The following is a 12,705-nucleotide window of genomic DNA, read 5'->3' on the forward strand; positions in this document are numbered from 1 at the left end:
CAGCAAAGTATACAGCAATCTTTTCCCCTTTAATGTTTGAGAACATGAGGCCCATATCTTTCCATTTCATAAAATTAGAATATGGTTATTGTTTAACCCAACTAAACCAGTGGTTCTCACTGTTCATTAATCAGGAGCAAAATGTATGGGGCTGGTCCTCAGAACTTCCATAGTACCTCAAACACAATGGTGTTAATTCTAGTCAGTTTTCACATGTCCAGGAGTTAGTTGTCAAATGAACAAGTAATCAGAGAAACCACCAAATAAATTCACAAGGTATTTCAAGGATAATTGGACTAACCATTTTCTTTCCTTGTTTCCGGATACCAATGATAAAATCTTTCCTATTCTGAATTTCAGAACAATTCTCGTTCTCTTACACCTTGGAAATAAATACCTCAGTCTGGTGAAGGGTTAAACACTTTTTTTTTTTACACACACAGCTGAATATGTTTTACACACACCCTAATATACCATGACACAGGATGGATGTTTAAGGAGGGCATCTGTGTTTAAACTGTACTTATAAGCAAAGAGTTTATTAGAACAGCAATCAATTAATCTTAGGCCTTATCTTAAGCCTGGACTTGATGCAAGGCCAACACAGATGGAAACGAAATATATTCTTGGTCACCTGTAATGAAAGAGCAGCCCGTGTTTACACAATGCTCTATTTAACTTCTAACTAACAATTCTGTGCATGGAAAGCCAACAAGCTTCTGCCCTTGAAGGAACCGTTTGACGGTCTTTGCTGAAAAATGTGTTTTGTTCTGCCTGTCAGCTGTGTTGCATCATTCTCTTCAGGAACTGTGACAGCACCAAGAACAGGCACATCAAAATAATGACATACAATCTCTAGTTAACAGGATCAAGATCAGACATGTCCAAGACTGAAAGATTGCCCATTTTAACACAAAGAAAAATATACTAAAATCAAGGTAATTACAGGAGGGGTGACTTCTACTCAACCCAGCACCGAAGATCTCCCTACTTATCTGTTAAGATTCCTGCTGTAATCCCAGATAATTTTTTGGAACAGGATCAAAGATGTACACCACTCACTACCAAACGGCCAGGGAAAATATATATTGAAAAAAATGAAAAAATAAATTTTCTTATGTTTGGTTTAGAAGTGCTCAATTAGCACATGAAAAGATCCAGCACAATTTGTCTTACTATTTGAACACTCTCTTGTAAACATGCAGATAAAGACATTTACCTAAGGGAATTGGTTATGGGGCGGGGGAAACAAAATTAGGAGATTTCAGTTTGTTCCTTTAATTTCACTTTTGCAATGCCCTGCTTGTTAAAAGTTGATAATAAAAAGCATAGTATGAAGCATTTGCTAGATTGTAATATAATATAATTTTGGATAATATTTACACATACTTGTCTTTAACCACAGCTACACCTTCCTAGGCAGCACAACAGAGACATTGTGAAATAAGGCAAGAACATTTACTTCACAATTTCTAAATTACTCTGGCTGCTTCCTGCAGAGAACATGCATCTTGTAAATAAACTGCAGGTAAATATGAATAATATTTGAGTGGTTACCTCTTTGGTCTTGAATACAAGCATACACTGGGTTGGACTCAGACATAGTCATGCTTAAATTCATGACCCACTGAGATCAATGAGTTCTATCTACACTTAAGCATGATGAAGTCTAGATCTAACCTATTATCTTTTTTTTTTTTTAGTTAGGGGGTTAGCATGCTCTATTTTTCAATTATATATCCCAGTGCAACATATCCACACCTTTTCTGAGACAGCAGCAGCAGATCATCGCATCGTTCTTTCAGGACGAGACACCTGTTATTTGACAGCTCAAAAAAACCAAAGGCAATGTTTATATGTCAATACATGCCTACCAGAGCTGCTTTATTAAGACAGACATATTGCAGCTGTCCAGTTTTTCACTGAAGATGAACTCCACCCAGCAGTGTTTTTCAATGATGAAATAATGCATTCCACAGTACAATCAATATCTTTATAGCTGTGGCAAAAAAAATTATGCCAAAATCTGCTCACTGACATTGTTCAAAGTACCTACTTTTCTGAAGTAAATAAAGTAAATAACTGGGATGGGGTGGGGGAATCAGCAACAAATTCAATTACTCTGCTGTTTATATGTCAGGCCATTCATATAAGCACAACAGAAGTACAGTGGTACCTCGGGTTACATATGCTTCAGGTTACAGACTCCACTAACCCAGAAATAGTGCTTCAGGTTAAGAACTTTGCTTCAGGAAGAGAACAGAAATCATGCTCCGGCGGCGTGGCGGCAGCAGGAAGCCCCATTAGCTAAAGTGGTGCTTCAGGTTAAGAACAGTTTTAGGTTAAGAACGGACCTCCGGAACGAATTAAGTACTTAACCCGAGGTACCACTGTATTTAGACAAGCACTCTTACTATAAAAGCCAGCCTTCACCAACCTGGTGCCCTCCAGATGTTCTGGAGTACAGCTCCCTTCAGCTTTGAGAGTTGTAGCTCCAAACATCTGGAGGGCATCAGATTGGCCAAGGCATCTGCCTGCCATACCCTGCACTTTGGAAAGTCTGTCTTGCACACAGACTTGTAAATTCCAAATAACTGGTTGATAATGGACAAGTACAGGCACACAAAATGGAATCCATAGCTCAGAAAACTAGATCAGCAGCGGATCACACTAATTTGACTTTGCCAAGGTCAGTGCTAGAGATTAAGGTCTGGATATGCTGTTGTAATCCAAGTAAGGAATATGTTATATGCAATTCTCTTAAAAGTAAAACACAACTTCTGATTAACTATCATGCTTGCTTCCTCAAGGAAGCAATCCTGCACTATTGCACATAGAGTAAGGTGGACTTACTATTGCATGATACAATCTAAGGCGGGCAGCTGGAAATAACTGTGCATACATGGAGCAGTCGTGTGACCATAGTTCTTAATCCCACTGCAGTCTATGGTTTTTAAGAACAATTTAGCAGGTGCTTCCTTAAGCATGTTATCTTGATATTCACTTAGAATGCATTTATTATTTCTTTTCTGACATTTATATCCTGCCCTTCTTCCTTTATGGAACAAAAATGTGCTTCCCAAGAGGTTAACCATCGTTGGCCAGACTCAGAATGGCTTAGCTTTAGCAAGGGTGTGTGTCTTGTGTGCATTCAGACAATACCTTGTGAATGTACGCATTCACACACACACACACACACACACACACACACACACACTCAAATAGACACCTAATTTCAATGGGCAGAAATGAGATTAACAGTGTATTTTCATCTCACTTGTTTTGGAACAGGAGACATAGCAATTATTTTATTATTTGTAGTCTGCAAAAAATCCCCCCCAAATCTGAGCTCTCCATAGTTTGCATTAGCAACTACGTAAAGGTTTAGAGGGAAATATGCTATCATGATCATAGAACTGTATTTTAAATGTTTAACTGTTTTAAGTACTGTACTGTACCTTCAATCTTGCGAGTTCTGTGAGATCTACACTTTATTTCTACTTCTAGTGAAAGTATGTTGCCATCTGCTGTTGGGAAAAAAACCACGCTCATTCAAAACAGACTGAGTTGAACTTACCGTATTTTTTGCACCATAACACTCACTTTTTTCCTCCTAGAAAGTAAGGGGAAATGTCTGTGCGTGTTATGGAGGGAATGCCTACGGGTGGCATGCCTACAGATTTTCCTCCTCTAAAAACTACGTGCGTGTTGTGGTCAGGTGCGTGTTATAGAGCGAAAAATACGGTAGTTACCATTGAAATCAACAGGAACAAAATCAATTCGTAACTTGTCCCATTGGTTCAAGGGGAACTAAGAGCATCTAGTCTTCTGGCTCCAACCCAATGGCATATGAGTGTGATTCTGTTTGCAGGATGGTGTTTCCCCTTCCTCTCCTCCACTCTGTGCACTACCAAAAACTGCTTCCATCCTTCTCAAGCTGATTTTTAAGGGCACATACAGGGTGGTCCAAAAGTAAGTATACTGCTTTAGAATCCACTTTGTTCTTGACTCAAGTTCGCTGTCATCATTTATGATATCAGTAAAGAAAAATAATCATTTTATCTGACTCCACTATTCTTTCCAAAAGTGAGCCTGAAATTTAACTGCCACTTTGTTGTGTGTCAGTTATGTGTACCCTTTTCATCAGCTGCTGATGAATTTCGTTGATTCAACTGTATACCTACTTTTGGGCCACCCTGTATAGGAGATTGCAGGAGGTGGTGAGAAATCAGTTATGTCAATAGTATTTCATTTCACTGGCATACTGGCACTATTGGATTTCACGCATTTTTTAAAAAATGCAGTGTTCCATCATTTCATTAATAGCTATTCCTGTGTTGTTTCATGAATACATAGTAACCGTTAAGAACGGTTTCAGGTTAAGAACGGACCTCTGGAACGAATTAAGTACTTAACCCAAGATACCACTGTACCATCTTACACTGTCTCAAACCAGTTGTAGCCCAACATCATTTATAGAGTGGAAGCAAGTCCTGGGCCTCAGGCAAAGATCTTCTCCAACCCAATTCCACCCCCTCCAACTGGAGATGCCAGACTGAACCTGGACCCTTCTGCTCAGCTGTTGTCTGACACCATGTCAAATGATATACGATCCTGAAATAATGCTAGAGCAGAATGCATCCTCTTAAGTTGTTAAACTATTATACTTGCACATGGTATGCCAATCATGGGGTATTCTACTATAAAAGTGCTGTGGTTTTTAGATGAAAGCTAGGCAGACTATGCATAGTGGATATTTACTAAGAAACACAAGGGCCTTGCCCTAAGTTCTTTGATGATTAATTTGCACAATAAATCAGCAGCTTTGCCAAACAAACTTATACACCAGCAGCACAATTCTGTATCTGCTTCCATGGGAGTAAGCTCCACAGGGGTTGATTGAGTGAACACATGCAGGACTGACTTGGACAGCACTCAGATGTTTTAGACCAGGCTTCCTCAACCTGGTGGCATCCCAATGCTTTGGACTATAACCCCTATCTTCCCCAGCCAGCAGTCAAACACAATGGTGGACGTTGCGGATCAAAAATATAGAGGGCACTGTATGGTTTTCCAATTGAGATAAATGTTTATCATTGCCAAAACAGACTATATCTTCCTTGGTATGGCATAACTCTTCGCATGCAAAAGTCAACAGGATTGCTGCTCAGACTCTGTGCCTCACATCTCACCTGTAAAAACAGACAATGGATAATTGAATCACAGATGTCCCTCCCCCCACTTATGTGTGATTGACTAACACACGTCACTGGGAAATAAATCTAACCAGGAAATGGAGAAAGAGAGCTGGAGGGTCCTTGCGGCTCACAAGAAGACCCTCTCCAGAGCCTAGAGAGGACTTCAGTGAGGGCGGGAAATGGCTGAAAGAGACTGGAGGTGCAGTGAGACTTTGTTTAGGAGGCTGCTCAGCTGCCCCGCCTAGCAGCAGCCACTTTCCCGTGTGTCCTCCAGCTGGCTCCTCCAGGGCTTGAATAATCAGGATGTTCATTTTGAAATGTACAGCTACAACATCAGAGTTGGAATTGAACTCAAACATCATTTGGACTAATCACCTGCAAAAGCAGAAAATCTACAACAGAATCTCTGTTAGGATGCTTTCCAGCCTAGAATTAAAACCAACTAATGAGGTTGCCTGTTTCACTGTCTCCAGTCACTTACGGATTCAATGTTAAGACTGTGTTCATGGAAGACAATCTTACTTGGCTTCAAGTGATAGCCAGAGAAGTAGTAGTCAGTCAACAAGTGCATTATTTCATTAGCTGAAATTCCCTTCTTGTAATTTGAATCCACTGGTTTGAGTGCCACCCTCTAGAACAGAAAACTAATATAATTCAGCATGTGACAGAAACTTAGAAGAAAATATACACATATTTGGTCTCATTTTCTTTAAGTAAAGTGGTTTCCACCTCTTTACTTGTGTTAATATTACAGTATACCACTAGATGACAGCATACTCAAGAGCATACTCCTTGCAATTAGTTGTATTTGATTTTTGATTTTTTAAGAAATACAAGTTAAAGGTGTTGAGACATTAAGTTTGGTATCTTCTAAATAAAATAACACTTTCCTAACTTAAACCAGCACCATTCCTAATCATTCTTAAATCTAAAAGTAGCAATTTTTATAAAGACTGTCTTTCTCCAAATTTTCATATTGATAAATTGGCCGCCAGTATGTCAATGTAACTTTATAATGCATTACACCAGTAGCTTATCATAGCTGACAAGCAGCAAAGTCATTAGGAAAAATCACATGAGCCCATAGGGAATTAAGTTTTAGTACTGGTCTGCAGGATCTTGATATACTGTGAAAGAAGTATTCCAACAAGTATCAGACACGGCACAATTTTATATGCATGCACAACTGTTTAAGCACACAATTCACAAGAGCTAATGCCATTTTAACAAACAAAGAGGAACAAACATCAGAAGTGCAGAGAAACAAGTTACAAGTTGGGGCAACAAGGGAACTGAGAATTGACGAAACAGCTCTGGTTTGTTTTTTTAATGATTTTATAAAATTCAAAATATATAAATACATTTGCATAGACTTACAATTTGGTTACATATGAACATATAGCATAAGAAATAAAATTTCAAAAGAGCATCATTTTTAACTTGTAGACTGAATAAAAAGCTCTGTTCTACAGAGATCAGGGGAAGAGAAGGGGCAGGAGAGAGATAAAAATGTACCGTATTTTTCGCTCTATAGGATCCAACCATAGGACGCACCTTCTTTTAGAGAGGGAGAACAAGAAACAAAAATTCTCCCCCTCTCTGCTCAGCGCCCCTTCAGCGAAGCCGCAGGAGAAATGGAGCCCCTTCCATTTCTCCTCCTGCTTGGCTGAAGGGGCGCTGCGCACTCTTCCTCTCTGCTGAAGGCAGGAGAGTCTTGCTCTCCCGACTTCAGCAAAAGGAACCTGAAGCCTCCGGAGCGCAGCGCGAGTTCCTGCTGCACTCCGGACGCTTCAAGCGCCTATCCCTGAAGCCTGGAGAGCGAGAGGGGTTGGTGCGCACTGACCCCTCTCGCTCTCCAGGCTTCAGCGAAAGCAACATGAAGCCTCCGGAGCGCTCCCCAACCCATCAACACGCTCCCTATTTAAACGACGGCAAGTTTTCTGAAGTCACCTCTGACTGGCGCTCATGCCGGCTGGCCCCACCCCTTTAGCCGCAAGCGGGGCGTGCTCGCTCTCCGTGTCACGGGCCTCACATCGCCCATAGGCAACGGTGATACGTCAATACAGCCCCACCCTGTTTGAGGGCTTGTCACAATGGCTGCCCTAGCACTAGGAGCGGTAACCAGGAGCAACCAGGTAAATACTCCCCATTACCCTCAAACTATATCGAGCTTCGTCTCTGCGTGAGGTTCTGCTTGTGAGACCGAGGGTTACATGGGACTTCGCTGGTTTCATACACGTGTCTGAAAACTACCACCGTTGCTCGCTATGCCACCTGGGCCTTGATTAACGTGTCTATTATTCCCGCAAATAAAGGGATCCGGTACCATCAGGACCGGCTCAGCCATGGTGCAGCGGGGATCGGGACCCTTGGAAGGCAGCGGATCCGCAACCGCCCAGCTTATGGGCCTTGTTCGCAGGAACTATTATGTGCGTGAAAGTTCTGGTGTGCTCTCAGTTTGTGAAATTGCAAATAGATAAATAGGTACCGCTCTGGCGGGAAGGTAAACGGCGTTTCTGTGCACTGCTCTGGTTCGCCAGAAGCATCTTAGTCACGCTGGCCACATGACCCGAAAGCTGTACGCTGGCTCCCTTGGCCAATAAAGCGAGATGAGCACTGCAACCCCAGAGTCGGCCACGACTGGACCTAATGGTCGGGGGTCCCTTTACCTTTAGCATGTCCTGCTTACCAGCAAAGGAAAAGAAAGCCACAGCAGCAGAGCTAGAGATGAAGAAAAGAGGGTGAACTGTCTCATCGCTTTTGACACAAAGTTGTTAAAATGGCAAAAGCTAATTAGCAACATTATCTCACCTCCTTTTTTTGTGCTTCTAAAATCAGAAATTCTTGATACCATTTCTCATGCTGCAGAATATCCTCCCTTGTTCTGTCAGGAAGATGATCAAGGACTTCATCAATGTATGATGGTTTTCCTTTATGCTTTGTCCACAGTTTCAAAAATTCTTGGTGATCATATACATCCCAACCTCCTTGCTTCCCCCCTGCCTGTTGAAGGAATTTATCAAGCTCAACTACTCCAGGAGGCAGGTGATTTCGTGTCTTTTTATCCCCTACAAGCATGCCTTGATAAAGCATATTTCCTGTTGCTGAAGTACTTAATGGCCAGAGCTCATTTTTTTTTCTCCAATGAATTAATCTCATTAGTAGCTGTCTTCTCCTCTCTCAGAAGCTCCTCAGATCTTAAATAAAAGCATAATTAATAAACCATTAACAATTAGCAAAATAATTATCCAACAATCCTAAAGACAGTAAGATCTGGATAACTATGTGACTAGTACCAACCATGCTTGCCTGGAAAAATATGTTTGAAACTGAGTAGATTTGTAAAAGTAGTTTTGGAAGGCATGCTGTGATCAAAGTCAAAAATCCCACTGAGGATTCCTACATTACTGGATGTGTTCAACAATTGGAGCCTGACAGTGGCAGCAAAACGTTGGAATAGTAAGTTTTCAGACAGTATTTATGCCAAAAGGTCATATAAACACTCTCTTGTCTATGTAGATGTAGGGTGGCATGCATTCCTGAAAACTGGGAAATACCGTTTAAAAATCACCAACAATACAATCCTATCCATAGCTACTCAGAAGTCCTACTGAATTCAAACGGACCTACTCCCAGGTAAGTGTGAATAGGACTGCAGCCTTAAAATCTTAGGTAAGGAACCAAATAATAAACAAACAGTTCTTTAAAAAAACCTATTTATATACATTTCAATCTTTACAAGATGGTACCAGGTACTGTATTTTTCGCTCCATAAGACGCACCCGACCATAAGACGCACCTAGTTTTTAGAGAACAAGAAAAAAATATTCTGAATCAAATGTTATTGAAGAGGCTTTGCGCAACTATCCCTGAAGCCAGAACAGCAAGAGGAATTGCTGCACAGCAATCCCTCTTGCTGTTCTGGCCTCAGCGAAAGCAACACAAAGCCTTTTCAGGGATGCGGGAGAATGTTCCCGCTGTGCTGAAGAGGCTTCACGCGGCTATACCTGATCACGGGCTGTGCAGCCTGCATTTGCTCCATAAGACGCATACACATTTCCCCTTACTTTTTAGGAGGGGAAAAGTGTGTCTTATAGAGCGAAAAATATGGTAAGTATTATTCTTAATTATATTTATATACTGCTTTTCATCTTAAGATCAAGTATGGTTTACAGTATAAAAAGGGTGGTTTACAGTATATGTTAAGAATACAGAAATTGAAAAAGGGAAACCAGTCCTTCCACTGCCTTCAGGCTATATTCATTCTTGAGAAAGGCTTTGGGAACAAACCCCAATAACAATCAATACCTTCTGCTATGTGGGACATCTTTGGGAAAAGAAAAGGCTCAGGAGCAAACCCTACACAAATCCAGAGTGAAGCCCCTAAGGGAGTTGGATGGCATATTGTATGCCTCCTTCCAGCAACTCCTGCAGCCATGCTGCTGCCAGATGTATTTCCTTAGACCACATGAGCAAGGCCAAGAGGGGGGTGGGTCTTGGGTTTTGGGCTGCTCAGGAGTCAGGACCTCTATACACATTGCCCAGGCTTACACTCCGGAGAGGTGGCAACACAGGAGGCAGCAGTTACGAGCAAATAACAAAACACAGAAATAATGAAATAATAACAATGCACAAAAGAGAAGACTTACTGGAATTAAGGCAAAACACCACATAGGCCAGGCTTCCTCAACCTCGGCCCTCCACGTGTTTTTGGCCTACAACTCCCATGATCCCAGCTAGCAGGACCAGTGGTCAGGGATGATAACATCTGAGGGCCGAGGTTGAGGAAGCCTGACATAGGCAGAAGCTGTTAAAACTTGCCTAAAACATACAGAACACAGGCAGAAGAATGGCAAGAAAATGAGAATAACTCTCAGGGGCTTGATGACTCCCAATTATGTTATAATGCTTTTTTCTCTGTTTGCAGATTTAAACCCACCAGCATTTAGGAAGGATCAGAAGGTCAGCAGTTCGAATCCCTGCAACGGGGTGAGCTCCTGTTGTTCGGTCCCAGCTCCTGCCAACCTAGCAGTTTGAAAGCACATCAAGTGCAAGTAGATAAATATGTACTGCTCCAGCGGGAAGGTAAACGGCATTTCCATGTGCTGCTCTGGTTTGCCAGAAGCGGCTTAATCATGCTGGCCACATGACCCGGAAGCTGTCTACGGACCAACGCTGACTGCCTCGGCCTATAGAGCAAGATGAGCGTGCAACCCCCAGTCATCTGCAACTGGACCTAACGATCAGGGGTACCTTTACCTTTAGGGCAGGCCCAGCTATACAAAAGTCCAACCGGGCAAAATATGAAATTTTAAGGAAGCTTACCCTGCAGTCAGCATGCGTGGGAACCCAGCCAATTGCTACCACCTACATTGAAATTTGTCACTTTGGCAACTTTTAGTGAAAAACTTGCTCTCGAGAACAAGATCTGGGGTGAGCAGAACCAGCAAGGCACTCCCTTGCCCGTAGACTTGCTGACAAAGATACAAAAGGAAAGGAGGAGGAGGGAAGAGAAAAGCTACCAGCAGAGAGCTGCACCTGTACCAAACTTGTCTTCTTACCATCGTGCACCAACAGAGCCTCCCTCCCTTAAACTCTATGGTCCCCCCCCCCCATGGTGGGCGTGGGGCTTCTTTTAAGCCAAACTTGAGGGGCCAAGGGCACAACTTTCTCCCGCATTGCTTCTTAAGGCGCATTTATTCCGCGCTCGCCTCCACCATCAGCTCCTTCCCTCCTCCCCTTTCGAGTAAGTGAGGTGGGGTGGGGGGAAGAGGGCAGATAATAGCAATAGCAACAGCTTTGTGTCCGGGCGGCGTCGGCCGCGCGCCCCACTGCTCAGGAGCGCGCGGCACCGGCTCGCGGGGAACCGCAGCACCGCCCGGTTGGTTTGTTTTGCTCTCGCGCCGGTCCCCGCCCCCAAGCTCCTCAACCGCCCTTCAGCCAGCCGCGCCGCTCCCCAAGGCTGACAGGGCCGAACCCTTCGCGGCAGCAGCGGCCCAGGGCCAGGCTGACCGCGGCCTCTTCACCGGGGGTCGGGCTCTGGCCGCTTCAGGAGAAAGGAGTTGGGCGAGAAGGCGCGGCAGGCGGAGGAGAAGGCACCTCCCCATTACACGGATGACGTTTTTTGAAAAAAGAATTCGAATCGCTGAAAGTCAACGGTCAAAACAGCGAATGTGAGCGAGAGCCGTTAACGGCTAATTAGGGTTAGAACAGCGGAGGGGAGGAGCCCCACCCGGGGGAGAGAACCTTTCGGCCGCCTGCGGAGTGAATGTTGCCGACATGCGGTTTTATATAGTCGGTCCGCTTCAGGCGCTTGCCCCGCCTTCCCGGCGTTTGATTGGCTTCTTCCGGCGCTTGCGCGGCCTCCGCGGCGCTTGATTGGTTAGCAGGCGGAGCGTGCGCTGCCTCTCATTGGCTGCGGGTCGTGGGCGGGAACATCATCTGGCGGAAGTTCATGGTGAGGTCGCTCTGCCTTGTAGCAGCATGCCAGGGCATGCTTGCTTGCTAGTTTACTGTGTGGAGTTGCTCCAATTTTACAGGTCCCGTCCCGCCCGCCCCCCCCCCGCGTTTTCGTAGGCTTTGCCTTTGGGGTCCTTATTCGAACTGTTCAGACATGCACGGAGGCATGTTGCAACACGCCCGTCTTTATACCACTGTTCTCCCATTTCTTTCACAAGCAGGCATGGGTTTTGTGAACACAATTTAAAGTCTAACAAATGTATCGCAGTATAAGCTTTCCGGACACAAGGCTAGTTCATCTGATACTTTAATGTTAACCTTGATTTGTAGGTATATATACACATCGTTGAAGGCTTCGTCTGCCCTCTTGCTGTATTGATTTATTCCCTCCCCTCCCCTCATTTAAAAGCCATGTGGATGGTTCTTTTCGTTCAACAACAACAAACATAAAAAGCCACTGTTGTTGCCGAAAGTATTTTGCTTTGCAGTGCTTCATGGTAAGTCCATTCTGGCTTAATGGTAAAACATGCCAAACTGGGATCTTATGCTGAATGAGGTTGTAAGAAAGGACCTGGTGAACTATATGAAAAAAACATTTAATTAAACCTATACTTGAAACAAAAAACCAGTGCCTTAGTTTGTGTTATGCACTGAGTTGAATAGGATCCAAACTGAAGCAGTCTGATTGGTCCTAGAACAATAGGATTCAGAATGCAGCAGTCTGATTGGTCCTAGAACAATGCAGCAGTATGATTGGTTGGCAGGAACCACCCAATCCTGCTCCAGATAGACGTGAATCCACAACCTGATTGGCTTACAGTAGAATTCCGGAATTAGCCAATCATGTGCCGCCCATTGTGTAAATAATGTATATAAAGCAGATACTGTGAGGGGACTTTCATTCATTCCTCCTCACCACTATGAGCTGAATAAAGAGCATGAAATCACTTGGCGACTCTGAGTATATTTCAGTTTGCTTTTTACAACCTTACTCCAAGTCATTTTTTCCCTTATAGATTGCAAGCATGTCATTTTTCATCAATAAACA

General features: G+C 43.4%; 2 long non-coding RNA genes across 2 annotated transcripts; one reads left to right on the plus strand and one right to left on the minus strand.

Annotated features, from left to right (window-relative positions):
• Positions 1 to 523: 523 nt before the first annotated feature.
• LOC310707840 lies at positions 524 to 5,829 on the minus strand. The gene is made up of 2 exons (XR_014526745.1): positions 5,721 to 5,829; positions 524 to 1,999 (listed from the first exon to the last, which is right to left on the minus strand). It is a non-coding gene; the product is annotated as an uncharacterized lncRNA (long non-coding RNA).
• Positions 5,830 to 8,393: 2,564 nt separating this feature from the next.
• LOC310707841 lies at positions 8,394 to 12,604 on the plus strand. The gene is made up of 2 exons (XR_014526746.1): positions 8,394 to 8,834; positions 10,126 to 12,604. It is a non-coding gene; the product is annotated as an uncharacterized lncRNA (long non-coding RNA).
• The last annotated feature ends 101 nt before the right edge of the window (positions 12,605 to 12,705 follow it).

This window comes from Podarcis liolepis, assembly GCF_965112155.1.
Source record: "Podarcis liolepis genome assembly, chromosome: 5".
Taxonomy (NCBI): Eukaryota; Metazoa; Chordata; class Lepidosauria; order Squamata; family Lacertidae; genus Podarcis; species Podarcis liolepis.